This window comes from Bos grunniens, chromosome 10 (assembly GCF_055505025.1).
Source record: "Bos grunniens cultivar Pamir isolate PY7600 chromosome 10, Bosgru_T2T1.0, whole genome shotgun sequence".
Lineage (NCBI taxonomy): Eukaryota > Metazoa > Chordata > Mammalia > Artiodactyla > Bovidae > Bos > Bos grunniens.
In genome coordinates this window covers 9,944,049-9,970,497 of record NC_141174.1, presented here as the reverse complement: position 1 = coordinate 9,970,497, position 26,449 = coordinate 9,944,049, and the positions used below count along the sequence as shown (strand labels likewise).

The window sequence follows — 26,449 nt, the reverse complement described above, 5'->3', positions numbered from 1 at the left end:
AGGAGCCTGGTGGGATACAGTCCATGGGGTCGTAAAGAGTTCGACACAACTGAGCACACACACAAATGTGGCATGCAAAGAAGGAAAATACTGAGTAACTTATCTATAAAAAAATTAAATACACCCTAGACTTATATATGTTCTGAGCCTGTTGTTTATGAGACTCATGGTAACCTGTGAAAGCCACTTTACCTCTCAGGATTTCTGTTTTCTCCAACTATAAAATTAAAACTAAAAAACCTTCGATCAAACAAAACCATCATTTTCTACACCAAAGCATTTTCTCTAGGTCATAACAATGGTCTGTTGAAAGCACTCTTGTATTTGAGAGTTATTGCAAATCAAGGAAACATCAAGATTTTTATCTTTGTTCATTTTTGTTAATTTCAACAATCCAAAGATAGCAAACTGAGTTTTATTTTCAGAGTTGTATAACCAGGCCAAGATTTAAATGCAGTGCTGAAGAATAAAATATCAGTTTACACTATTGAATTTGGGTCCTGTGGTAGAAATTATTATACTTCACTGGGCAGAAAGGGAGGTTTGTTCTCAGGCAAATGTTGGAATTTCCTCAGTCAAAATAAATTTAACAGATTTTCCCCAATGTCAGAGGAGTCTATAGTAGAGTTGTGAAGTGTTTTAGACGAATCATCAGAAAGTCTTATTTCCTAGATTTATTCTCCAAAAATGCATAATACGTTGATTTTGATCTCAGGGAGCTCAGTAGTGCTAGAGGCAAATATATCTGTGATAATTATAGAACACTGTGTAATAGAAGGCAACACAATCGAGATAGGATTAACATATAAAGGAATCAAGGGGTCCTATCTATCCCAACCTTGGGAGGGGAAGAGCAGTCAGAAAAACTTTCTAGGGAAAACAACATCTAGAAATACTAGCTGATTTGCCAAAGATCATACTGCTAATTAGTAGCAGAAGAAGCCCAAGAATTCTACAGTCAGTGTCTTTGCTGAGTGTCTATATTCTTAATCCACTTTAAGGAAGTTGAAATGGAAGACTCTTAGATGATATGGTATTCTTTCCACTATATGCTTGTATAGTTACCCTGAGTGTTCCTAAATATACTTAACATTTATCTGCACGTAGGGAAATATAAATATCTCTGGGATAATAATTGGCCTGTACTTTTATTGTCAGAACTTTTCTGTCTTCTGCTAAATGCTGTTTATTGATTTGATGTTGTTCATGTGACTGCAGTGTCCTGGTCTTAGGGAAGGTGTTACATTCCTTTGCTTTCTTACACTTCACATATCAGATGGGACGGTCTGAAAGGATAGAGATAAAAGCAATGTGTAATTATTTGCTGCTAACAATAGTCAGAACCTGTTAGGTGATCTTATTACTAGTTCTTATAGAACCATACTTAGGAAGGTAAGTCCATTTTTTTTTTAAAGACATTAAATGTCAAAGAACCAGATTTTTCTCTTTCATGGTCTAGTCTGAACTATATCTCTCAGCCTAGAAAATCATCAGGTCCTTAAGGGAAAAAGTAATTCTTTACTTATTTGTTTCCTATCTCTCAAGAGTACCTAGCACATAGATGAAACAATATATTTGTATTGATTGTATGGGTTGGTGAATGAATGAACGTAGAATTATGTAGAATTATGCAGCCATTCTCTTGACATGGCCTCCTGGTGAATGGCCTATACTTGGCCTGCCTCATGACTTTGAACTTAGATACATGACTTATTTTGGTCAGTGCGATATTAGTAGATTTAACACAACAAGAGGCTTGAAAGGCATTTGTATGGAGTGGCTTGACCCTTTTGTCTTTCTTCTGTCACCACAAAAAGGACAGGCCCAGGTAGTTACTGCCCTTTCAGTTTGGGACACAGAGTGAGATACACAGAGCATGCCTTGATCCTGTCTTGCAGCCTGGAGTCCAGTTCAGCTGAACCCAAAAGGACCCAGAAACTTGTGAGTGAGAAATAGAAATATTTGTTTGTGTAAAACAAATAGTTATGTGTTGTTATTGAAGCAGTATTATGGCAGTAGGTGACAGGTAAGAACATAGGATTGATGCCTCGGTACTTCTGAAAGCTGAGCTCACCAGTGGCCCCCACCAGCTGGGGCTGTACGTACAGAGAGTCAGTTGTCTTTGTTTCCGTATCTGGTGTCGGTTTTGTCCATTATTCTGGTTATGCAGTTTACTTTATGTGATGGTAGCCAATGAACGTTAGAGAACTTATTTCTGTAAAGCAAAGGTGAAGGCTTTTTTAAAGACTTGATAAAGGCAAATTGTTTAAAACAATTGAGGTCAAATTAGGTGTTGGTAAGAGCTTTTTAAAAGACTGGAGAAAAATAAATATTGAGGAGAATGTCAAATTCAGATTTCTCTTGAGTTGCTTAAGTTCTCATTTTCTCTTTAGTGAAATTAGAACTGGGAATTTTGGTTGATGTAGTACATGTGGTTTTATACGAGAAAGGTGAGCTAAATTTTTAATTACGGGAGACAGTCTCAAAGACAAAGTCTTGAACTTTAGCAAAAGATAGCTGAATGAATATTTATTTATGTGTTCAAGGTAAAACAAAATGCTCAATCTGTGTTTGTATAAATTTTTATGATCTTTTAAACCAGTTTTTTTTATTGCCTGAGCAAAAATCATCTCAATATCTTTTTATTAAGCATACCATAAATGGCATAGTGCACTAAAAATTCTTTTCCTTCCTTCCTTCGTAAATATTATAAAGTTTTAGTATATATTGCAAGTAGCAATATTAGAATAGCCTGTTTCACAGTGAGTATGTGAAGAATAAACTTTCCTTTACAGCTGCTGTTCCTCTTTTCACATTTCCATCCTGTTCTGGTTTATAGACTTTGAGTTTGGTTAATAACCTCAAAGGGCTTCCCTAGTGGCTCACTGGTAAAGAATCTGCTTGCAGTGCAGTAGACCTGCGTTCAGTCCCTGGATCGGAAGATCCCCTGGAGAAAGAAATGGCTACCCACTCCGGTATTCTTGCCTGGAAAATTCCATGGACAGAGGAGCCTGACGGGCTATATAGAAGCCTGACAGGTCACATAGAGTCAGACACGACTGAGCTACTAATAACAGGAAAACATTCCTTAGTGCAGATCACAGTTTTCATTTTTTCTTTCTTCACAGCTGTTGACTGAGTTTCAGGAATGCCGAGTGCTTCTGGTTTTCTGAACATTTTTTTTTGTTCCCCCGAAATCACCCCAGAATCATCTTGATTTGAACAGATCTGCGAATAGAAAAGAAAATTCATCCACAGTTTTCTTGTTTTCACCTGGCTTTTTGGTTGCCACCAGGTGGAACCACCACATACATTATTTACCTGAAAACCTACATCTTTGCAAAGTATGCATGAAACAGAGCCAATTATGAGGAAAAATCACTAACATTTTCCATGCATCTGGACTTGTCTTGAGGTTTGGGAGGACTTGGATTCACTTCAGGTTTTTAAAGAAAATATTGCATGTATTGATTGATGAAATATGCTGCTGGTTGTGGTTTTTGAGATGCTGATGGTCACCTCCTTGGAACCATTCTAAGATGAATGGTTTGTGGCATTATAGGATCAAAAATCAATCTATAGGTGATGACATTCAGTCACCACTGACTAGGGTTGGAATTGAAACGAGCACTCTGATTGGAAAGCAAGCTTTGCACCACATTACCCATAAGTCAGTTGCTTGGAGTGTAGGGACTAACTACACGAAGAAATCCAAGAGCCACTCAACACTAGCTCACCAACAGTTTGGGACACGTGTGAGTAATTTTTAAAGAAAGGGAATTCTGGCTCAGATATTTGGGTTATTTCAGTTTTAAGACTGTCAGTTCTCACCTGGACAGAAAAGTTAGACAAGAGGGGCTTGGCTTTAATAAAGTACACAGACTGCAGATAGTTTTTAATATGATGAGGTTAAAATAGGTCCATAAACCAACATATTCAGAGATATTGGAACATAGCAAAAGAAAGTTAGGCGGTAGCTTTCCGAGAAAGTGAATATATTGTTCCACTTTGAGATATTATTTTTTCATTAGGCCTTCTTCAGGTTTTGAGAGAAGCGGGGAATTGAACTAATTGGTTTTAGGTAAAAATGAAGAAATTCTTGGCTGTGTGGTATGAAAAATATGACATGAAAACAAGTGACTATGACATTTATAAGCATGCATGGGCCAGTTCTGAAATAGCAGGCTGCTAAAAAACCTGGAATACTTAAAGCTTTTGTTGTTCTTATTTAATTAATAAACCAGCATCAGGCAGTATATCCAGGAGATTGTTTAATATTACTGATACAGACTATGTAAATGTTGGGGAGGAAATGTTTTCTTCCTCTTCCCATTTTAGGTTTGTTGGCTGAGGTCATGCACGATAGACTGACAAACGCAGAGTAACAAAGAACAGCAAATAGTTTATTAATGTATGCAGTGTACATCCTCATGGGAAAACTTCAGTGGCAAGTAATTTAAAGAGGTGGTTAGAATTTGGGCTTATATAGCATCTTAATAAAGAATTGCAAATTCATATAGAATTGATGACAAAGGGCAGGGTTTGAGGCTTCCAAGGGCAGTGAACAATGGAAAGATAAATGAACGGGGAAACTCATGGACATTAAGGACGAGGTGGTAACATTTGCTATATAGTTTCCTCTGGTTCTGTCTCTCAGATGATATGTGTCTAGAGTTTTCTCCAGTGATTAACTCCTCCCCTTTTTGGTAGAGAAGAGAGAGGGAGACCCTTTAAAAATTTAAGTTCTATTTTTAGGCAAATAGGAGGACAAAGAACTTGTATTAATATCTGCTGCTTGTCAATTGCCTTTCGCTCAAAATAAGTCTTACACTAAAGTGGCAGATTTGGGGGTAGCATATTCTGCCACCCTTTATCAAACAAAATTTTGTTTAAGGATATCTATAGGACAACAAAAAACAACCAAGATGAGAGAGCCATGGTACAGTGAAAAAGCTGCTGGGATGGGGAAAGACTTCTGATTCCAGGCTATAGCACTTCATAAACTTGAGATCTTTGAGAAAACATTTGGGGCACCATATTGTTACCTGAAAGCTGTTCTACTGACATGCTATCAATGCAGTTATCAATACGAAACTGTCACTGTGTCAAAAACTGTCATCCAGTTGTTGAGAAGATGTTACGATAGGAGTACAATCTGTATCTGAATGCTACCTTACACGTGATTAGCACTTTACAGTCAGTCAAAACACACAAATACTGACTTAGTTGGCTACTTAGTTAGCACTTGGACACTTCGATGTCTCCAGCTATTGATGGAATTATATGCTTTCCATATAATTCCAACACAGTACCAGAGGTGTTTGGTGTCTAGTGGACCACACTAAGAGCTGGGACACCAATACTTCAGAGAGGAGGGATTGTAAAGGAACTCCATCAAGCTCTGGCCAGCCTGACTCTGCACTGGGTTCAGTGGCTTGCAGTTCCAACAGTTGATAAGTATTGATGGGAAGAAGCAACTTTATTAAGCTCTGTTGACAAGCTGCTCTTATGATCTGAGCAGATGGCAGTCACTGGTCTCCTTGCCTGTTCCTTCCCATAAGCCCAACTGTCTGTATGCCTAGAGAATTCAGTGTGAATAATAGATAGCTATTTGTAATGGAAAAACACAAACTCCAGCCTTTTTCTATTTTAATTGGACCCTCAAGCAGGGAAACAGAAAGAAAAGCGGCAGCTACAACACCCAGCTTCAGATGCTTGATGCTTCGTCTTCTGCATTTGGAGACAGAGGATCCTTTATTCTCTTCACAGCATGGCTATTTTTCACACAGGAAGGGATGGGGCACTTGATACAGATAGACTTCAGCCTTGTCTGATTTCACTTCATCATGTCTCCCTTATTCCTTTTCTTTCACATTAACTCTCTCCCCTTAGTGTTCATACCTTAGAAAATATTTGTAGGTGATTTTTATTAATACAGTCTTTGAACTGATAATGAGCCAAACTCTGCATATCGACAGGCACACCTTGATTTATTGCACTTTGCTTTATTGTGCTTGGCAAATATTGCTTTTTTTTTGATAAGTTGAAGTTTTGCGGCAACCCTGCAATGAGCAAGTCTTTAGGTGCCATTTTTCCAGAGTCATTTGCTCAGTTCTTATATCTTTGTCACATTTTGATAATTCTCGAACTATTTCAAGCTTTTTCATTGTTCTTATATTTGTAATGGTGACCTGTGATCAGTGATCTTTGATTTACTGGCATGACTCACTAAAGGCACAAATGAAGGTTAGCATTTTTTAGCAATAAAGTATTTCTAAATTAAGCTTTGTACATTGTTTATTTAGATATACTGCTCTACGATCCACAGTGGACTAGGGTATAGTGTAAACATAACTTAAAAAAATATTTATTTTATTTTTGAGTGCTCTGGGTCTTTATTTTTTTGTTCAGTCTTTTTTCTTTCTAGTTGCAGAGAGTGGGGGCTGTTCTCTGACTCAGTGCATGGACTTCTCATTGCAGTGGCTTCTCTTGCTGTGGATCATGGGGTACAGGAAGGCAGGCTTCAGTAGCTGTGGTTCCCAGGCTCCAGAGCTCGGGCTTCGGTAGTTGTGGCACAGGGGCTCAGCTACTCCGCGGCATGTGGGATCTTCCCGGACCAGGGTTTGAATCCATGTCCCCTGCGTGGACAGGTGGCTTCTTAACCACTGGGCTACCAGGGAGCCCAAACGTAACTGTTATGTGGATGGACTGGGAAGCCAAACATTTCACCTGACGCTCTTTTTTGCTGCATTTACTTTTTTGTGGTAGTCTGAAGCAAAACCTGCAGTGTCTCCCAGATATGCCTGTAATTATTTTTATTTTTCTCCTTTCAACACATTTAGCTTAGTGGTTAAGTACGTGCGCTTTAGAATCAGACCTGATTGCAGTTTTCCTTTTTCATTTTTGGGACATGCTAGTTAACATTGGGATATACCTCCCAAGGCTCAAATGCTTCAGTTGAGAAAATGGAGAAAATCATAGGGCCCCTCCCAAAGGATCATGGGTTCATTAAATGAGATAATTACTGTAACATAATTACTCAGTCCCAGATAATATGCTAGAAGCTCAGGAAACGTTTTATGAAGACATTTCAATTTTTTATAACAGAAACGCTTAAACATTTCCAGTTTCAGGAAGAATTGTGTCTTGTAATTTATACATAGAGGTGTATAGGAAGAGACTGTAAAATTCCTGGTGACTGATTTCATCAAAGTGGATGGTTGCTCAGAGTCCAGGAAACTGAGGCAGCAGTTTTTAATGTTATTTATTTATTTGCTAGGGAAAAATAACAGCTTCTAAAGTATAAGGCCTTACTCCCACACAAGAGAAAAGAACTCGCTGTATGTGGAATCTTCTTTTGAGGCCATCTTAAAAAAAAAAAGTCAGCAAACTCTCCAGCTCTTCATTAATTCCACAGCTTGAGAAAGTTATGTTAATGTGCACTAGATGATGGTAATGTTTTAGAATAATCTATCTCCTAAACCATTTTTGTGTCATCCATTAAACTTGTTACTCAGTGGGATATCTGTACAATTGATGAAAGAACCAGCAATCTTGCTGATTTTCATTTGAAGTGAAATATATTTTCTTGGTAAATTCCAGCATTAAGATTTTATCTTCTTTAAAAAGTTGAATTGAAGCAGAGAAGGGAAAGGGCGATGGGAGTGATGGAGTATAAACAAAGAGTACTATTTTGGGTGCGCTGTGCTCTGCTCTCTGTGACTAGTTATAGTTGTAAATTTTGACATGAAGAGTTTCCTTTTGCCTTTTTCTTTTATGCTCCACCTGCCAGGATGAACCTGGCAGGAACCCATATGGTTATGGGAGAATGAGCTGTATTCGTTTCTGAGTTTTCAGCGTCTCATATTCTACAACCCAGGTTGGTCTCTACATCTACCAGGGCACCTGCTTGACCTCAGTGTTCATGGTTGGAGTGAGTGGGTTGGAAGCATATCTGATTCACTTTCATTGAATTCAGAGATCAGCATGACTTTTGAAATGAGTCATTTCATCAGCCACACAGCCCTGATTGAGGAAGTAGCTGGGAATGAGAAGAAGAGGATGGGGCAAAGCATGTGTCAAACTGGTTGCTTTCCCTTTTTGTTCTGAGATGGACCTTCATACCTGATGGAGGAAAAGAGTTGCCCTCCCCAAGGATTTTTTTTATGTTCTGTGATTAAAAAAAAAAAAGGTCATTTGAGCAGTTTTATAAGCTAAGGCTATGAAAGCTGTAATTTGAAAAACTATGTGGGTGGCAATATTGTTCAAGAGGGAAAAGAAAAGATAATTATGGGAAAAAAAAAACACACAAAAAAACCCCAGACACACAAACTAGGAGATGCTAATCACATAAGTTGGTTAATTTAGGAAATATAGCTGAATTAGAATCAAATCTTTTATGACTCAGATCGCAAAGCAGCAGAACAACTGCAAACCCTGGCATAGATTTTGTAGGGATAAAATATTAGTAATATTTTTCCAGTTTTACATTAATATTAGTAATAGAGAATATTTATTGAGGGCTTTACTATATACTTTTTAATGACTTTATCCCATTTATTCTTTAAAAGTAGCCTTTAAGATTAGAATGATCATTTTTTCCCCCATTTGTCAGATAAGACAACTGAGGCATGGAACAGTTACATTGTACAAGAGGAAGGGCTGGGACCCCAGGTCTTTCTGACCACAGAGCATCTTTAATTTACTAAGAGCTCCTTCTCAGATAATTTTATTATAATTTTGCAAATAAGATACATTCCCTAGGAAGTCAAATCGAAGATCTTGGATTCAAAAGAACAAGGAAGCTGTATGGTCACTTGCCTCTCTCACCATACTTGGACTTGTTCTTCATATTTACCAACTTAGAAACACCAAAAGGTATTCTTTAAAGCATTATTTAAAGCAACTTAAATTTAAAATAGTATTCTTTAAAGCATTATTTAAAAAGCAATGTGGATTTATTCCTTAATAAACATTTAATGTAACACCTTTTATGGCTAGACTAAATCCCTTGGACAGCAAGGAGATCAAACCAGTCAATCCTAAAGAAAATCAACCCTTAATATTCATTGGAAGGACTGATGCTAAAGCTCCAATACTTTGGTCACTTGATGCAAAGAGCTGATTCATTTGAAAAGACCCTGATACTGGGAAAGACTGAGGGCAAGAGGAGAAGGGGGCAGCAGAAGGTGAGATGATTGGATGGCATCACAGCCTCAGCGGACTTGTGTTTGAGCAAACTCAGGCAGATAGTGAAGGACAGGGAAGCCTGGTGTGTTGGAGTTTATGGGATTGCAGAGTCGGACATGACTTAGTGACTGGACAACAACAAATCAGAATTTAATCTACTAAATCATAATTAAATCTGCTTTTGAGTTGCTTAAATTATAGCAGTGTCCAAATGAGTAATATAGAAGAAATTTGCCCCGGGAGAGGGTGAAGACATCCATGCCTTATGTCTCTTTTGAATTCTAACCTCAGTTCTATTGTTACCTGTTTTTCCTCCATATCCACCTCCAAAAAAATTTGGAACCATAATGAGAGACCCCCATCTCTGTATTAAAAATGTCTTTCCTCATGTTAAGACCAACCCCATTTCATCTCTTCAAAAATGTATTCACTGGTTTCAGCATAATGACTCCATTTTTTTTTTTTTTTTAGCATCTCAAATATTTATACCAATTTGTTAGCGGCAAGTATCAGTGACAAGTGGAGGTAAAGTATTATTTATGTGGAGATATCCAATTTTTACTTGTTTGACTGCTTTCTTGAAAGATGATGCTTTGGAAAATAAAATGCAACATTTATCATTGTTTGGTTGGCGATGGGAGGTAGCACTTACTCTCCTCACTGTGATCCAGTTAGTTCACATAGCTGAGCCTTCACAGCTGCCTGAGCCTAGGGTGTGATAACCCCAGCCCAGGAAAGACATTCACACAGTTTTGAAAGGCAGAGCAATGATTGGAGAAACTTCTAAAAATACAAATACAAATATGATGGAGAATCTACACTTTATAAGCTGCAACCTGTACCAAAGTCAGTGGATAATGACCATTGCAGTTTGGGATTTGCATGTGGACTGCATTGTCATACTTTACTAAATAATTCAGGATGGAAAGAGGGGAGAAAGCATGTGAATGTCTACTGGAAAGGAACATGATAGCTGATGGAGTTTCAAAGGGAGGGTGCAGGTATTGTTGATCTATATTCGGCTATTTTTTATGGAAGTGCTTTGAAAAATAATTTGTTTATCGAATATTTGTTGAGTATCTTCCACTGGATCCTTTCACACTCCCCAATTCTTGATTCAATATTTGATGGATTAATGTGAACAAATAATTTGAAAAAATTATCAGAACAATTACTTGGCTAAGTTAAATTTTATTAAGCTTTGTAGCTTCTGTGGCTTCTCCTTTTCTTGTTTTGCAGGATGCTGTGATCATTGATTATCTCCTGCTTTCAGAACTTTGCAAGTGGTGCTTGTGGTCTTAAAGAATCCGCCTGCCCATGCAGGAAATGCAGGAGACATAGGTTCAATCCCTGGTTTGGGAAGAGTCCCTGGAGAGGGAAATGGAAACCCACTCTAGTATTCTTGCCTGGAAAATTCCATGATCAGAGGAGCCTGGCGAGCTATAGTCTGTGGGGTCACAAAGAATCAGACGCAACTAAATACACATGCTTTTATTCTCACATTTGGAGCCTCAGAATAGAGAACTTGAGATATTCCCATGAATGACATGAGAAAGAACAGAGAATTGTTGTTCTCTTATTGCCTTTGACACACTGGCCAGTTTTGATTTAGTGCGCATCATACACAGGTGACATGGTGCTATTGCTGCTGGGGACTGTAAAAAGGGAGACCAAGTTCTAATAGCTAAGCGGCTAGGTGTGGTTGGCTCAGTAAACTTAGGTCAATTGGAAAAATGCACTTATAAGTGAATCCTAACCCATGGTTCAGAGGACTTGAGGAATTAGTTCATAGTTCTTCACTGTAAGCAAGGAAAGCTGAATCTGGTAGACAGAGAAAAATGGGACTGGAGTATATCATGTGGCTCACAGAACTACCGGGAAGCAGAAGAACAGACTTAGAAAGCTAGGACAAGCTTTCTGATCCAGGCACGACTTAGAATACATCTGCTGGACAAACTTCTGTCCTCTCTGCTGAACACCAGATACTGGAGTTGATGTGACTGCTCGTACAGGCCAGCCTCTCAGCCCTGCACCCATCACAAGCATGCTGCCAAGAGTGGAGAGAGATGTCACCCCCTCTTTTGTGTCTCTCGTTACTGGGTCAAAGTCAAGCTTGAGTGTGTTTGGGCGGAAGAGTCCTATTTTATGTCTGAGTCTTAGGAGAAGGGATGCTAGAAAAGCAATCAGCTACTGCTTCTGTTTCTAAACATGGTCTTTCATTTCAGTTCAGTTAGTTCAGTTGCTCAGTCGTGTCCGACTCTGCGACCCCATGGACTGCAGCACGCCAGGCCTCCCTGTCCATCACCAACTCCCAGAGCTTGCTCAAACTCATGTCCGTTGAGTCGGTGATGCCATCCAACCATCTCATCTTCTGTCGTCCCCTTCTCCTGCCTTCAATCTTTCCCAGCATGGTCTTTGCTGTCCACCAAAACGAATCAACTTGGAATTCTCAAAACGTGGAAAGGGGTTCACGTGCCGAGTAGCCAAAATAAGTGATGGATTACTCTTATAAGAATCTAAGTATTTAACTTCCAGGCTTATTGATCCATATCTACATGTGTTGGATAAGATGGAGAGATTTTAGACTTCATATTACTTGGTCTTTTTTTAAATAAGGTTGAACTTATCCAGTCAACCGTCCAAGTTTTATCTTTCTACCTCATTTTCTTTTGTGAGAGGCTCTCAGGTTGTTTCCTATGCCATTTTCCCTTTTTAGGTAGTAGATCGGTATATTGTCCCTGGAAAAATAATAGTTTTTGAGGAGTTGCATAATTATTTATGGAAAACAGTCTGGCTGAGGACGACAAAGTCTCTTGTCTTAAAAGCTCAATATATTCTAACCAAAATAACATTAACATTCAACCTTCAGGATCGTATTTAAAAGAAGAGTAATTATAAAATTTCTAGTGAAGCATCACCAACGTCAAGTAGTATAATGGAATGTATAGAATTGGAAAAGCTTATTGATGTCCCGATGGAAACAGATACTTTGGGATATATTCTAAAACTTCGATGCAGTCCCTATATTGAACAAACCATGAAAATGAACACCTGAGGTGGGGATTGATCTTCTACAGGTTCTATGAAATTGATTTTTGATCATTAAACTTAAGGAACAAAGCTTACATGACAAACCATTTAATATATCACTGTAACATTTAAAGGGAGCTACTCCCTCCATGCTGACACTAGAGTAATTCTTTGCAAATGCTAAAATAGTGTCGTTTAGAAGAAATATCTGTTCTTATCTTAGCATGTTCAGGAGGCAATATCGATGCTTCTACTTAAATTCAAAGCCATAGTTTTTAGAGGGCACCACCATCACCAACAGCTTCACAGAGAGTAGCAGCATCTGTTTCTTAACTTTAAAAGTGAAAGACTGTAGTTGGTGTAAGAACAGGCTTCTGAATGGGGACTGAGTCTGTTGTCCTGAGACACAATATTGATAGGCTATCAGACTTGACTCACCTGGGGCTGTACCATCGCACACCAAGACTTATGGAAAGTGCCCCCATGGCTGCAACACCCATGCTGAGTTGGATAGTTTTGCCCATTTCCCACCATTTGATAAGCTCATCGATATGTCTCATCTCCCTCTGGTGGCGTGTGGATCCACGAGATGAGCAGCAGACCACTGAACCAAGCACTAGAGTTGGTGAACCCAGCGTTGCTACTTGCTCAGGTGCTCACAAGCACAGTCTGTCTATGTTGACTCTGTTCATCACCCGGGGCCTAGGAACAGATTCCTGACACTGTGAGATGCTTGCCTGGACATGAGAAGCGGTCACAGGTCTTTCTCCATGGGTATTTCTGGTTCCATTTGCTCAGATCTAGAGTTTGAGCTGGGAATTGCAGATGACAAAAATCAGTGGTTTTCTTGCTGCTCTCGTTTTCTGGGGGCCCCTGGGTTCATCTGTGGTGTAGCAGGAGTGACTCAGGGGATCTGGGGGTGGTCTGGCTCACTCAGCTGTCAGTGAATTCTACTCTGCTTTTACCCTTTCTATATTGGGACTTGTATATGGGTGCTCAGTCGTGTCCAACTTTGCAACCCTATAGACTGTAGCCCCTCCTCTGTCCATGGGATTTCCCAGGCAAGAATACTGGAGTAGGTTGCTATTTCCTTCTCCAGGGGATCTTCCTGACCCAAGGATCAAACCTGCGTCTCTTATGTCTCCTGCATTGGCAGGCAGGTTCTTTACCACTAAAATTGGGTATGATTTTATTTTATTTTAAATTCTGTTGCTAAAAACAGAAAACGAAAACAAACAACTTTGGAAGTTATCAGCATAAAGAAAAGTTCTAAAGGACCAGCTTTGTGTTTTAGTAAACCTTTCCGTTCCAAGTGTTCTTTGCTTCTATAGTAATAACTAACACACGCTGCTTACTCCTATCAGGCTCTGTTCTAAGTGATGTGCATGCATTAAATTCATTTCATCATTAAACCACCTCTGTAAGCAAAGTACTGTTTTACCCCACTTTGCAGGGGAAGGAAACGGGGGGCCAAGGGGTTATATAGCTTGACAAGGTGGCACATCCAGTTCAGGGCAGAGCTGGAATGGTTTTCGAATTCATCCTTTAATCTATTTTGTTATACGGTCCTCTGCTAAATACCATTCTATGTAATACTGTTTCTTTATCTACCCCTTAGCATGTATTTTTAAAGCAATGATGTGGTCTTTGGTTCAAATGAGGTGCTTAAGAGAGGTAAGGGCTTGCTAAGGATTTAGGATTAAATTTTGTGACCATTCAACATAGCATCCTGCACAAGTATTACTTTTTTCAAGAGATTCCTGAAGCTTATTAAACCACATTTATCCTGAACATGTTGGAAGACTTACGAATGTGGCATGATAATTTCCCCAAATCCTCTTAATAGTGATGATTATAAGGCTAAGAAAGTAAGCGCTTAAAAATATCACACACTTACATAGACCGTCTGTTGACATTCAGCGGGAAGTGGTCCTTTTTCTGTTTCCCCTCTCCTTTCCAAGAACATAACTTTCAATTTTCCCTGGATCTGTGTATCTGTCAAAATCACAAACGTTGCTCATAAAACAACTATGTGACCAAATGAAATGATCTGAACATAATCATTCAAAATCCCCACATGCATTTATTCCTTTGGACTTCTCAGTCTTAGAGAATCATTTCACCATCTTTCAGACTGCCATGATTACTGGGCAGGAATTGGAATATTTTCTACTATTCATCTCGAGCAAAGCAGTGCTGAGGTTTTCTGATTCATGGAGCTGTCTTTCTCTTTTGGCCTTGCCATTTTTCCTTCTTGTTATGGTCTTCCTTGAAGCACAAAAAAGCTGATTTTTAATTCTGGGTTTCTTAGAGAAACTTATGACCTGTAAGATTGTTCTGGGTGGTTCACCCCTGCCCCCACTGTTACCACAATTTGGAATCATTCACTACTGCCATGTGAAGGCAAGTAAGCAATGATAACATTAAGAAGGGATGTTGTTGTTGTCATTTAGTCCCTAAGTCGTGTCCAACTCTTTGGGACCCTATGGACTGTAGCCCACCAGGTTCCTCTCTCCATGGAATTTTCCAGGCAAGGATACTGGAGTGGGTTGCCATTTCCTTCTCCAGGGGATCTTTCTGGCCCAGGGATCAAACCCATGTCTCCTGCATTGGCAGGTGTATTCTTTACCACTGAGCCACCAGGAAAGCCTTAAGAAGGGATGACACTTGGCCTTTATTGAGAGCTTATCTGGGTCAGTAAGAACTTATGGAAAAACCTGAATGAACTTTTTGGCCAATGCTGTATTTTCCAAGGAACTTTTTTTATGTGTATTATCATATTGAATCCTCATGCCAGCATCTCAGTAAATGAACATTAAATAAAAGATGCATAGTGACACTATGAAGGGCATATGATTGCTTGTTTTACATACAAGAAAAATAATGTTTGAAGGATTTCATAACTTGCCTAAATTTCCAGGCAGCTAATGTTCGGAGCTGGTTCTGATGTCAGAAGCTCATATGAGTAACCAAACTATGATGCTGTTCCTCCTCAGTTTTAAGCTTCAAAAAGGTGGTGTGAATTTGGTTGTATTCAGACATACTATGGTTGAAGAAGCGACAGGAGAGTGGCATCTTTTTTTATGGATGGAATTCCTAGCTTATAGACAAGGGTTGCTATTAAACATTCTTTTAAAAATTTAATATTATTAAATATTGAGAGTCCCTTGGACTGTAAGAAGATCAAACCGGTCAATCCTAAATGAAGTCAACTCTGAATATTCACTGTAAGGACTAATGCTGAAGCTCCGATACTTTGACCACCTGATGCAAAGAGCCAAGTCATTGCAAAAGCTCCTGATGCTGGGAAAGATTAAAGGCAGGAGGAGAAGGGGATGACAGAGGATGAGATGGTTGGATGGCATCACCGATTCAATGGACATGAGTTTGGGTGAACTCCAGGAGCTGGTGATGGACAGGGAGGCCTGGTGTGCTGCAGTCCACGGGGTTGCAGAGTTGGACACGACTGAGCGACTGAACAACAACAACACAACTTACCTATGGATGGTTCTGTTACTGGCTGTAGAAATTCCTCTCAACGGGGATTTTCTTACTTAATAAAAAGATTGTTTCCCCCCCACCCCCCAGCTCTCAATTTTCTTACCTTTATTTGAGGCTATCCAGAAACATATGTTCCTCTCCCATAACACAGCAGTAGATGGCAGCAAATGTCCACCATAGATGCCTGGAATGTTGCCTTCACACGCTGTGTGAAGCTGGAGGCCGCTTTTAAAAATACAATCATCCACGCTTCTTTCCTGACATGTTGGAAGGCCTAGTTTTCCAGGTCGCATATGTCTTATCATTTTCGAAAATAATCACGTGGAAAGCCTTTTCTTTGTGTTTGCTGCTACATTTCTGCGCTGTGGTGACTGTCAAGCCAAAATCAAACTAATAGCAGGCGGAAAAAAAGACGACAACGACCCAGAAGAAGTGCAAATAATTTCCGTTAAGAATGATCCTTGTGGGTTTGCAAATACATTTTCATCACCCAATCTGATCAGTGAAGCATTCTTGTTTGTAAATTATTTATCAGTGTCTTTTCTCTATCACATCGTTTGCACCATTGTAACAAGTGAAATCCAACTTTGGGGTTTTCTGTTTTAAGAATATCTGGGGAGAAGCATTTCTCACCACTCTTTGCTGTCAGAAATGAAGCACAACCATTATGGAAACCATATATACCAAAAGGGTTTTCTTTTTGGTTGTTTTTCTTTCAGTTAGACTTTCCAAAGCATATTACCCTGGGCATTTAGCATTTTGTCTTAGTATTCATTCAGTTTTCAGCCTGTTGTTGATTCATTTTGCTGGTAATGTGCTGTGGATTTTATGGACAATGTAGTATGATTGATCTGCACTTGAAACAAATTGATGCCCTGACCTGGGAGAGAATGGCCTTCAGTACTGACATGGTGTTGTTACTGCTTAGCTATTTGACAAGCAATTAGCATCTCCGAGTTTTGTTTCCTTTCTCTATAATGGGAATGAAAGTATCTCACAGGATTTTGGTGAGGTTTATATGAAATTAAATGAGGTAATGTCATTAACCCACTAGCTCAGTACATGTTAAACATTCACTGTCAGCTGAATGTGGGTTGAGAGGATAAAAGCTATTGATAGGTAAGACTCCTAGTTTTTCAGTGCCTGTAACTCTGATTAGTTTCTTTTCATTCACCCTCAACCTGAGTGTTACAGGTATCTATCCTAAGAAGGGAAGAGGAGCTTGAAAGATGCTGAGATGAAAATGTTCTAGAGGCTGAGAAGTTGATTTACTGTGGAGAAAAGTGGTCGTACTTCTACTATTGAGAGGTGGCTACAGTTTATCTTGGACAGAAGTTCATCAACCAACATTGAGAACTAATGGGAAAAAAGGAAGAAAAATGATGTCATTAGGAAGAGGGCAAAATGAAAAGCAAAGGCACTGATGGAATAAAGAGGGCACTGTTATATTACCTGCACTTGATCACCATGGAAAATGTTTTCCAGGACATGGAAACAAAGGAAATGATGCTTTAAGAGCACTTCAAGAACTAGGTCAATTACTAGTACAGAAACTCTCATTCAAGAGTCTCTTATTTTAATTTTGCCACGGATTTTGGCGTTCAATCCTGCATCAGGAAATAACGTCATCCCTGACCTACATCCAATTGGTAACCCATCTTAACGGTTTGTATTTTTATGGCATTTTGAGACAGTCCATCTTTGGACATCCAGTCCAAGCCTAGACAGTGTATTAAAAGTCAGAGACAACGCTTTGCTGACAGAGGTCTAGAGTCAAAGCTATGGTTTTCCCGTAGTCATGTATGAATGTGAGAATTGGAGCAAACACCAAAGAATTGATGCTTTCACATTGTGGTGCTGGAGAAGATTCTTGAGAGTCCCAACCAGTCAGTCCTAAAGGAAATCAGACCTGAATATTCATTGGAAGGACTGAAGCTGAAGCTGAAGTTCCAATACTTTGGCCAACTGATGTGAATAACTGATTCATTGGAAAAGACCCTGATGCTGGGAAAGATTGAAGGCGGGAGGAGAAGGGGACGACAGAGGATGAGATGGTTGGATGGCATCACCGACTCAATGGATAAGAGTTTGAGCAAGCTCCAGGAGATGGTGAAGGACAGGGAAGCCTGGCGTGCTGCAGCCCATGGGGTCGCAAAGAATCGTACGTGACTCAGCGACTGAATAACCACAGCAATGAGGTCTTTAAAGGCATGGGTTCTAATCTCCATTGCTATTTCCAGGCTGTCTGACTGTGGCCACCCTGCTTGTTGCAGAAGACTGGCTTTATAGTCATGATGGAAAAGGATAGTTGTGTTTCCACTCCTCAGAGATGGTGATAGTTCCTCTTTGCTCATCCAACAAGGAACATTAATAAAAAATGGAATAAATGATACCTCAAAGGAGAGGAAACAAAATGCTTTTAATAAGCCAAGATTTGGAGGAAAATAGGAAAGGCACTCTCAACATTCTCTACACTTGAGAATACAGGGAAAATTACCCAGGATCTGAAGAAGAAGGAAATTAAGACCAGCTCTGAGTTGGTTCCTAGTTAAAACCCTGGCTTCTAATGAGACATGTAAGTTGGCCACTTCTCAGAGATTCCTCGTCTTAAAATGGAAATGATACCAGGACATCCTTCATAGAGTTATATTAAGTATAAAAAGAGCTTATACCTGCTGAAATGCTTACTGCGGTGCTGCCCCATAGCAGGTGCTTGATAAAGCGTGTTCGCTGTTACCATTGCCGCCACCTGCTGCTGTATACCATTGCCGCTCTTTTAAGCATGCCTGTGAGAAGGTGCAGTTCTTGTCAAGGGCTGAAGGCTAACTCTGTCTCGAATGTTCAGCTTGTTCATGCTTGGCATTCTTAATAGTAAGCGTTGCAAAGTTTCAACCAAAGTACTAAAAAAAAAAAAAAATCCGTGAATAGCAAGTACAATGTTATAGCTTTATCTTGTCATTAAACCTGAAACACATTCATGGTCTATGTATAATATAATTGCTTCTTTTTGCCAGTTATTGGTTATGAATTGGATTTCCTGCCCCCGGAGATGATACTGATGGGGAAAATAAAATGATTATAAGATGGCCTTCTGACCTGTTTACTGAAAAGGAATACTCTGTTTCAACCTGAAAATAATACACTAAATGCTTTTAATATTGGTTTCTGTTTCCCAGTGACCCACTGACGCTGCTGACTCCATGTTTCCCTATCTGACAGTGTGGGGCTGGATGGCCTCTGGCTGTCATATTTTGAGCCTTCGTCCCATGCCAGGTCCTGAGGTAAGTGTATTTCGTAAACATCCTCACTCAGCTCACAGCAATCTTGTGGAGCACATGTTAGTCCTGTTTTATAAAGGAGAGAACTGATCAGCGCCTCAGCAAGCAGTCCAGGGTCCTGCGGCCGGCACCCAGCACAGACAGGGTTTGCACCCTGGTCTGTCTGATGGTGAAGTGTGTCTTTATAACAACCGCATAAAATCTTAACATTATTATGAAGATCCGTTCCACATCTAATATCCTGAGATTGCACTTCAAGTACTCTTTCCTGGAGAAGGTAAAAGTGTTTTGACATACTACCTTCAGCTCTAGGGGGAATAAGACAGGTGAACGAAAATAAACATGGTAGATCAGGTATAAATTTACACATTACTCCTCGGGGCACAGAACTGTAGCCTTGTAGTTTTCTATAACTCAACTCCCTTTCAACGTTCCTTCAAGCTGCTGACTTAACGTTATGGTGTTCTGGTACATTCAGGCTAATCTAGCTGAACTTGTAGTCTGATGTCAGCATTGTTATTTCAGCCACTGCCCAGTTTGAAGCTTCTTGCCTCTTGAGGTGTGACTCAGAACTTCAGGCTTCTATTCTTCTCTACTTGACTTTTATCCTTCTCTTGATGCCACTGTGTGCTAGGGAAAGCTATGGCCCAGTATCCTGGTGGGGAGAGGTACCTCTAGTTAGCACAGCTGCTTCTGGATTCTTGCTGACTGCTGATGGTAATGAATCTTCTTCTTGGTTTCTGTCACATTCTGATAGCTGCTACAGAGGATCAGATTTCATGAACCCTGCATCTTCTTTGTTCTGACATCTGATAGATATTTAGTCCTTATTTTTCCCTCACTGGAATATGTGGGAGCTACTAAATCTCCTCGTAACTCACAAGAAGTTGGCTGCCAAAGAAATGGAAGACAGTCCTTCTGTCTGGTCATTCCGTGTTTTCTTTTTTTAAATCAGCTCCTCTGTGAATGCCTCAGATTGGCTTGCCTCCCTGCTCTGGGCCAACAACCAGGAGGTTCAAAGCCCGGTTGATTACAGAAGCAGCATTTTAACTCTTCTCTAATTCTCTCTAAAGTTCTCTTGGTTCCTCCAGCCCATTCCCACCCCCATCTTCCCGGCTGGGAAAGACTTTTGCTTTACCTATGGCCAAAAACATTCTTTATGTCAAAGCCTCTCACCGTCCTGCTCTTTATCTATTCTTCAGTCACATCTTGATGCTTTGCTTTGTATTACGGAAAAACCCAGCTTTCAGAGTTCTTAGAAATTCTTTTCTTTGAAGCCTTGCTTTCAGGAATATTGTTTAATTATGGATCATCCATTGACGTCTACTTTGATTAAACAAAAATTAAGCAATGGGTTCCTTATTCTTGGCCTGTCTGCCTACTCCTGGAAGCACTTGCAAATGCTTTGGCTATAATTAGTTGAAGGGCAGAGCTCCTTGGGGGAGTTGGAAGCAATTAGGAGTCTCAAGTGGGGCAGAGAACTATCTCCACCAACATTTGCACTTGCCTTCGGTCGTGCCGAGTTTTTACTGGAAAGTTCATGTTGGATTCACATCCATATTTCTTGGTTATCCTTGCATCTGCGTGTGGCCATGTGACTGGTTCTAACCAATGAAATGTGAAGGGAGCTTTGTATGTTAGTTCTAGGCTGATATTGTTTATTATGGACATTCTTTCTCTGTGCTGTCTCCTCTCTCCTGCCCACCAGCTGGAAGTCAACATCAGTGGTGACCTTGAGAGTGTTGTGTCAATACTGGTTAATCTTCTGTCAGCTTGCATTCCTGCATGACCATATGGAGCAGATGATCATTGCCCATCCTCTTGTTGGTTCAAAAATAAACTTGTCTTTTGAGTAGCTACTTGATATTTTTTGGTTTATTACTTTTATCAACTAGTGTTACTTCAACCAATCCAGCAGGAGTGAAAAGACATAATATAATTCTAAAAGTTATTCTTGCTACAATAACAAAGTAAAATTTCCTTAAAGGGAACAAAGCATCTTCAAAATGAAAGAAAAGTCATTTCTTACATGCTTTGTTTGGACTGTACATTCCTATTATACTTGGGTGTTGGGGTAAGTCTGGAGGTTCATAAACTCTGGTAGTTGGTGTTTTGGTACAGTGGACAGACTGATAATTTTTAATTTTTTAGACAGTTGTAAAACAAAACCAAACAAAAAGAAGAAGGTGTGACAGAGATCATATGTGATTCTCAAGTCTTAGGTATTTACTTTCTGGGCCTTGATAGAAAACTTGGCATCTCCTAGCCTACGTAGTTGGTGAAGGCAATGGCAAGCCACTCCAGTGCTCTTGCCTGGAAAATCCCATGGATGGAGGAGCCTGGTGGGCTACAGTCCATGGGGTCGCCACTAGTCGGTCGCGGCTGAGCGACTTCACTTTCACTTTTCACTTTCACACAGTGGAGAGGGAAATGGCAACCCACTCCAGTGTTCTTGCCTGGAGAATCCCAGGGATGGCAGAGCCTGGTGGGCTGCTGTCTATGGGGTTGCACAGAGTCGGATGCGACTGAAGCGACTTAGCAGCAGCAGTAGCCTACATAGTGGGGAAACCAATGAACTTACACTGTATTAAATTGTGGAAAATTCTGAAAGAGATGGGAATACCAGACCACCTGACCTGCCTCTTGAGAAATCTGTATGCAGGTCAGGAAGAAACAGTTAGAACTGGACATGGAACAATAGACTGGTTCCAAATAGGAAAACAAATAGGAAAAAGAGTACGTCAAGGCTGTATATTATCACCCTGCTTATTTAACTTATATGCAGAGTACATCATGAGAAACGCTGGGCTGGAAGAAGCACAAGCTGGAATCAAGATTGCCGGGAGAAATATCAATCACCTCAGATATGCAGATGACACCACCCTTATGGCAGAAAGTGAAGAGGAACTAAAAAGCCTCTTGATGAAAGTGAAAGTGGAGAGTGAAAAAGTTGGCTTAAAGCTCAACATTCAGAAAACAAAGATCATAGCATCTGGTCCCATCACTTCATGGGAAATAGATGGGGAAACAGTGGAAACAGTGTCAGACTTTATTTTTTTTTTGGGCTCCAAAATCACTACAGACGGTGACTGCAGCCATGAAATTAAAAGATGCTTACTCCTTGGGAGGAAAGTTATGACCAACCTAGATGGCATATTCAAAAGCAGAGACATTACTTTGCCAACAAAGGTTCGTCTAGTTAAGGCTATGGTTTTTCCAGTGGTCATGTATGGATGTGAGAGTTGGACTGTGATGAAGGCTGAACATCAAAGAATTGATTCTTTTGAACTGTGGTGTTGGGGAAGACTCTTGAGAGTCCCTTGGACTGCAAGGAGATCCAACCAGTCCATTCTGAAGGAGATCAGCCCTGGGATTTCTATGGAGGGAATGATGCTAAAGCTGAAACTCCAGTACTTTGGCTACCTCATGTGAAGAGTTGACTCATTGTAAAAGATTCTGATGCTGGGACGGATTGGGGGCAGGAGGAGAAGGGGACAACAGAGGATGAGATGGCTGGATGGCATCACTGACTCGATGGATGTGAGTCTGAGTGAACTCCAGGAGTTGGTGATGGACAGGGAGGCCTGGTGTGCTGCAATTCATGGGGTCGTAAAGAGTCGGACACGACTGAGCTGAACTGATGTAAGGAAGACTACTCTGCATGTAAAGAATTGAATAATCTATCCTGGGTTGATCTGTGGCATTATGATTTAGGCCTTTGAAATTGATAGGAATTCTATGGAAAGTGTACACTTGTCCCAACCCTAATGGAAAAACACAAAGATTTGCTCAACTTCACTTCTTGTGCCTGTAGAACAAGTTTGCCTTGTTCATATAATTCACTGATTATTTTTGAGGTTGGTAGTCAGTTTGTTATTATACAGACACAGCTAGAGAAGAAAAACTATTTTTTGTTGTTGTTGTTATTTGTTTATTTTGGATTGGTAGCTCCCTAAACCAAGGCCTATGCCTTTTGGATTTATAGGGTGGATGAAACATTTTCAACACTTCAATAAGGAAAATAAATTCTCTTGAGACTTGAGTAACTGAAACATAATAATAGTCTTCTTTTTCTCCCTTTATAGCCTCAAAAAAGTCAAGCACATTTGTCCAGAATAACCTAGATTAACCATCAGGCTCTAAATTTATTATAAATATATGATACGCAGTAGGTTTTCAGCCAAGCCTACCCATTTGACCCCCCGGGTCATTGATAATAATTAAGAGGCTGTGCTTATGGCTTCTAAGGAGGACCAAAATCAAGACTGTATTATGATTAAGCCTCTGCTTATGATATGTGCCAATGAGCAAGATTTGTTTAAGTTGGCAGATTTTAATGCTTATGTGAAATATTTTTTATTTTCCTGCCACTAATTATGTTATGATTAAGTTATACCCACTGGAGTGTAATTATCTATTGCATAATCCTTTTTATACATGGGTCCCTAGAAATCGTGCTGACTGAGGGTTTGCAGCACCTTCTTAATGATAAAACTTTCTTTCACACAGTTTGGTTTATCTTCTTCTCCCTAGGAACTCCTTAATAATCATTTTAGGAAGAATAAAACCATAGTCTAGTTGTTTATCTTGCATATAGATTTTCTCATCTGGCCCTTGTGAGTTCTGGGGCAATCATGATTATTGTGAGTCCCTAAGCAGGAAGGGTCCTGCTCAACCGTGGTAGTGGGACACTTCTCCAAGAGATGGCACTGACAGTTCATTTTTATTTTAGTATCTGTTCTGATGGCTTTGTGCTTCTCTAAGTCACAGAACAATGGAACGCTGATAGATGTTCTGTGATTGACACCACCTATTGCCTTCATTTTTATATTTCTTGTTTTAGATAGCTATATAATTTTCTTTACCACTGAGACTCTAAAGTTTTATACTGTATTCTGGGTGGGGAGAATAATGCTTCCCCTAGCTATCCCAGTATTGGTCCCTACTCTCCCTTTTCTGTGCCTCTTAGCCTGAGTGCCATCATGGCCAAGACCACATCTGTCTTTCCCACGATTTGACTCATAGGAGTCTTGTACAGTGCCTGGCACCTGACAACAGCTTGCTGAAAAAAAATTAATGAATTGAATAGTCTCTCCTCTGCAGTGGGTTCTGAGACCTTCTCAACTTCTGGAGTTTATTTTATACTTCTCTAGATTAAATGAATAGATTATATTAATTTTTAATTCTGTTTCTAAGATTCTGTGATTCTAGATATGTACCCTATGATTGATTTATTTGCATGTCAATCATTTGGCAGGCATTTATTATGCATTTTCTGTGTGCCAAGTGATGTTCAGAATACAGTGATGATCACAGTGGAAATGGTCCCTGATCTCCTGGAGGTTGCGTTTTGTGACAGACAGAAAATTAAATGAATCACAGAAGTACTAGATAGTGATCCATGCTGTGTAAGGATGAAAGCAGAGCAGTGTGAATGAAAGTGGCAGGGGGTGACGTCAGTTTGAAGAAGGCTTCTCTAAGGAGGTAGCATCGACTAGTGATGCGGGGCGTGGAAGGGAAGCGCATCCTAGACAGAAGGATCAGTGAAGGCAAGCGCCTCCCGGGAGGAGCATGACTGACACACTCGAAGAAGGCCAGCGTGGCTGGAGTGTACGGAACAGACGCTGAAGGGCTGAGCAGCCATTGAAGGTTGTAGGCCTGGTCAAAATGAGATGGGACAGCCTAAAGGTAATAGTAATGATTCAGCATGAACACATGAGCAAAAAAATGGTATTTGAAAATTGGTCTTGGGATGGAGGGCAAACAGCTGAAAATTAATCTTTGATTTTAGCCCATCTTCTGCGTTAACACCCCTGAAAGCTGGAAAATCTTGTACCCAGGTATTGGGCATTGCACAAAATATCCTTAAGGGAGGGCCAGAAAATAAAAAGAGAAAGAAAAAAAAAATTATGCTGTTTAATCCAAAATGGATTCACAAGGGAAGGTCTTTCTTCTCGAAAGCAATTATACTTTACAGCATGTTCTTTTCCCTAGTGTCTCAGCTTCCCACGATGCCTGACTTCATTAAAGCAGGCAGGAAACAGGATTCTCTGTGATGTGCTGGTAGAATTATATCTTCTGAGCTGCAACTAATTGTTTTGATGAAAAGAAAAAAAAAAGCACACTATAACACTATATGAGAAGAAGATCAATGCTTGCACGCTGGGCGAACTTGGAAAGAAAGGAAACAAAGAGAAGAATAACAAAACCACAGCACATTGTTTTCTCTGTCACATTTTGTTTATATAAAACATAAAGCTAGGAGTGAGTTTGGCTTAATGACAGATCAGAGTGCTGTTTGGAAGAAGCTAACTGTAGCTTTGTCCAGGGAAGTATGTGTGTGTGTGTGTCCTCAAGTGTATATATAAATTATATACTCTTGGTATAGTTTTTTTTTTAACTATTTGGCTGTACCAGGTTTTAGTCGCTGCATGTAGGATCTTCAGTCTACATTGCACGTGCAGTCTGTGGGATCCCAGGGATCGAACCCAGGCCCCCTGCACTGGGTCATAGAGTCTAAGCCACTGAAGCAGCAGGGAGTCCCTTTGTTACAATCTCGATTCCTCAGTTTTTAAAACGGGGGTATGTTTGCTTCTTGTAGCCCTATCTCAAAGAATACAGTGAAAAGAGATAAAATAACTGAAATAATTGAATTATTGTTGTGCCCTCTCTTTTTAATAATATGTTAATAATAATAATAATACTGTGAACTCAAAATAAGCCAGGTACTTCTTTGTAGGTGTGAGGATAAATGGGCTCCATTTTTAGCTCTGCCTCCAACTCAAGTGAGGACTCAATTCACCTTCCTCTGCTCTGAGAACCCTGCTTGGGATACTTGGATTTGACCAGGTTTACACTGAAGTCCTTCCCTGTTCTGAGGTCTGTGATTGTAAATACATATCAATCCTTAATTTTTCCTCCTTGTATTTTGACTGTATCACCGCAGGGACTTATGATTTATCTCCCAATAGTGTTCTGATATTTATAACAGAAGAGACGAGAACATGATGATAGGAGAGACTATTTGAAGTCTTTTTTGAGAAAGCAAAAAGGCTTTATATATCCACCAGATCCTTCCTACTTCTTGTCACTATAACAAGGAAACACAGTCATTGTTGGAACAAGAGGGTTGATGGGTCTGTTTGAGGCCCTTCCTACTCGAGTGTGGTCTGAGAAACAGCAGCAACACTTGGGAGCTTGTGGGAAGGCCCTACTCCAGACCTTGAGTCAGGATCTTCGTTGTAACCAGAGTGCTAGGTGAATCAAGGTCAAATTTAAGACACTCTATTTCAAATGAGTGGCCAGTGAAGGGTGTTGTTCAGCAGACTGCCCACTCCAACCTCAGAGAGAGGGAACATAGTGTTTGCAAGAGACTCGTGCAGCACACTGCTTGCTCTTGCCCTATACCTTGAGGTTCGTCTTTAGAATCACTTACAAAATACTGTAAATGT

General features: G+C 40.0%; 1 long non-coding RNA gene across 5 annotated transcripts in view; it reads left to right on the top strand.

The window, feature by feature from the left end:
- The window catches only part of LOC147363898 (uncharacterized), a 293,279-nt gene that overhangs the window by 112,628 nt on the left and 154,202 nt on the right, over positions 1-26,449 (top strand). For all 5 annotated transcript variants that reach the window (XR_015133900.1, XR_015133898.1, XR_015133897.1 and 2 more), the window contains one exon: positions 18,897-19,001. This is a non-coding gene — a long non-coding RNA (uncharacterized LOC147363898). The remainder of the gene's footprint in view (positions 1-18,896; positions 19,002-26,449) is intronic.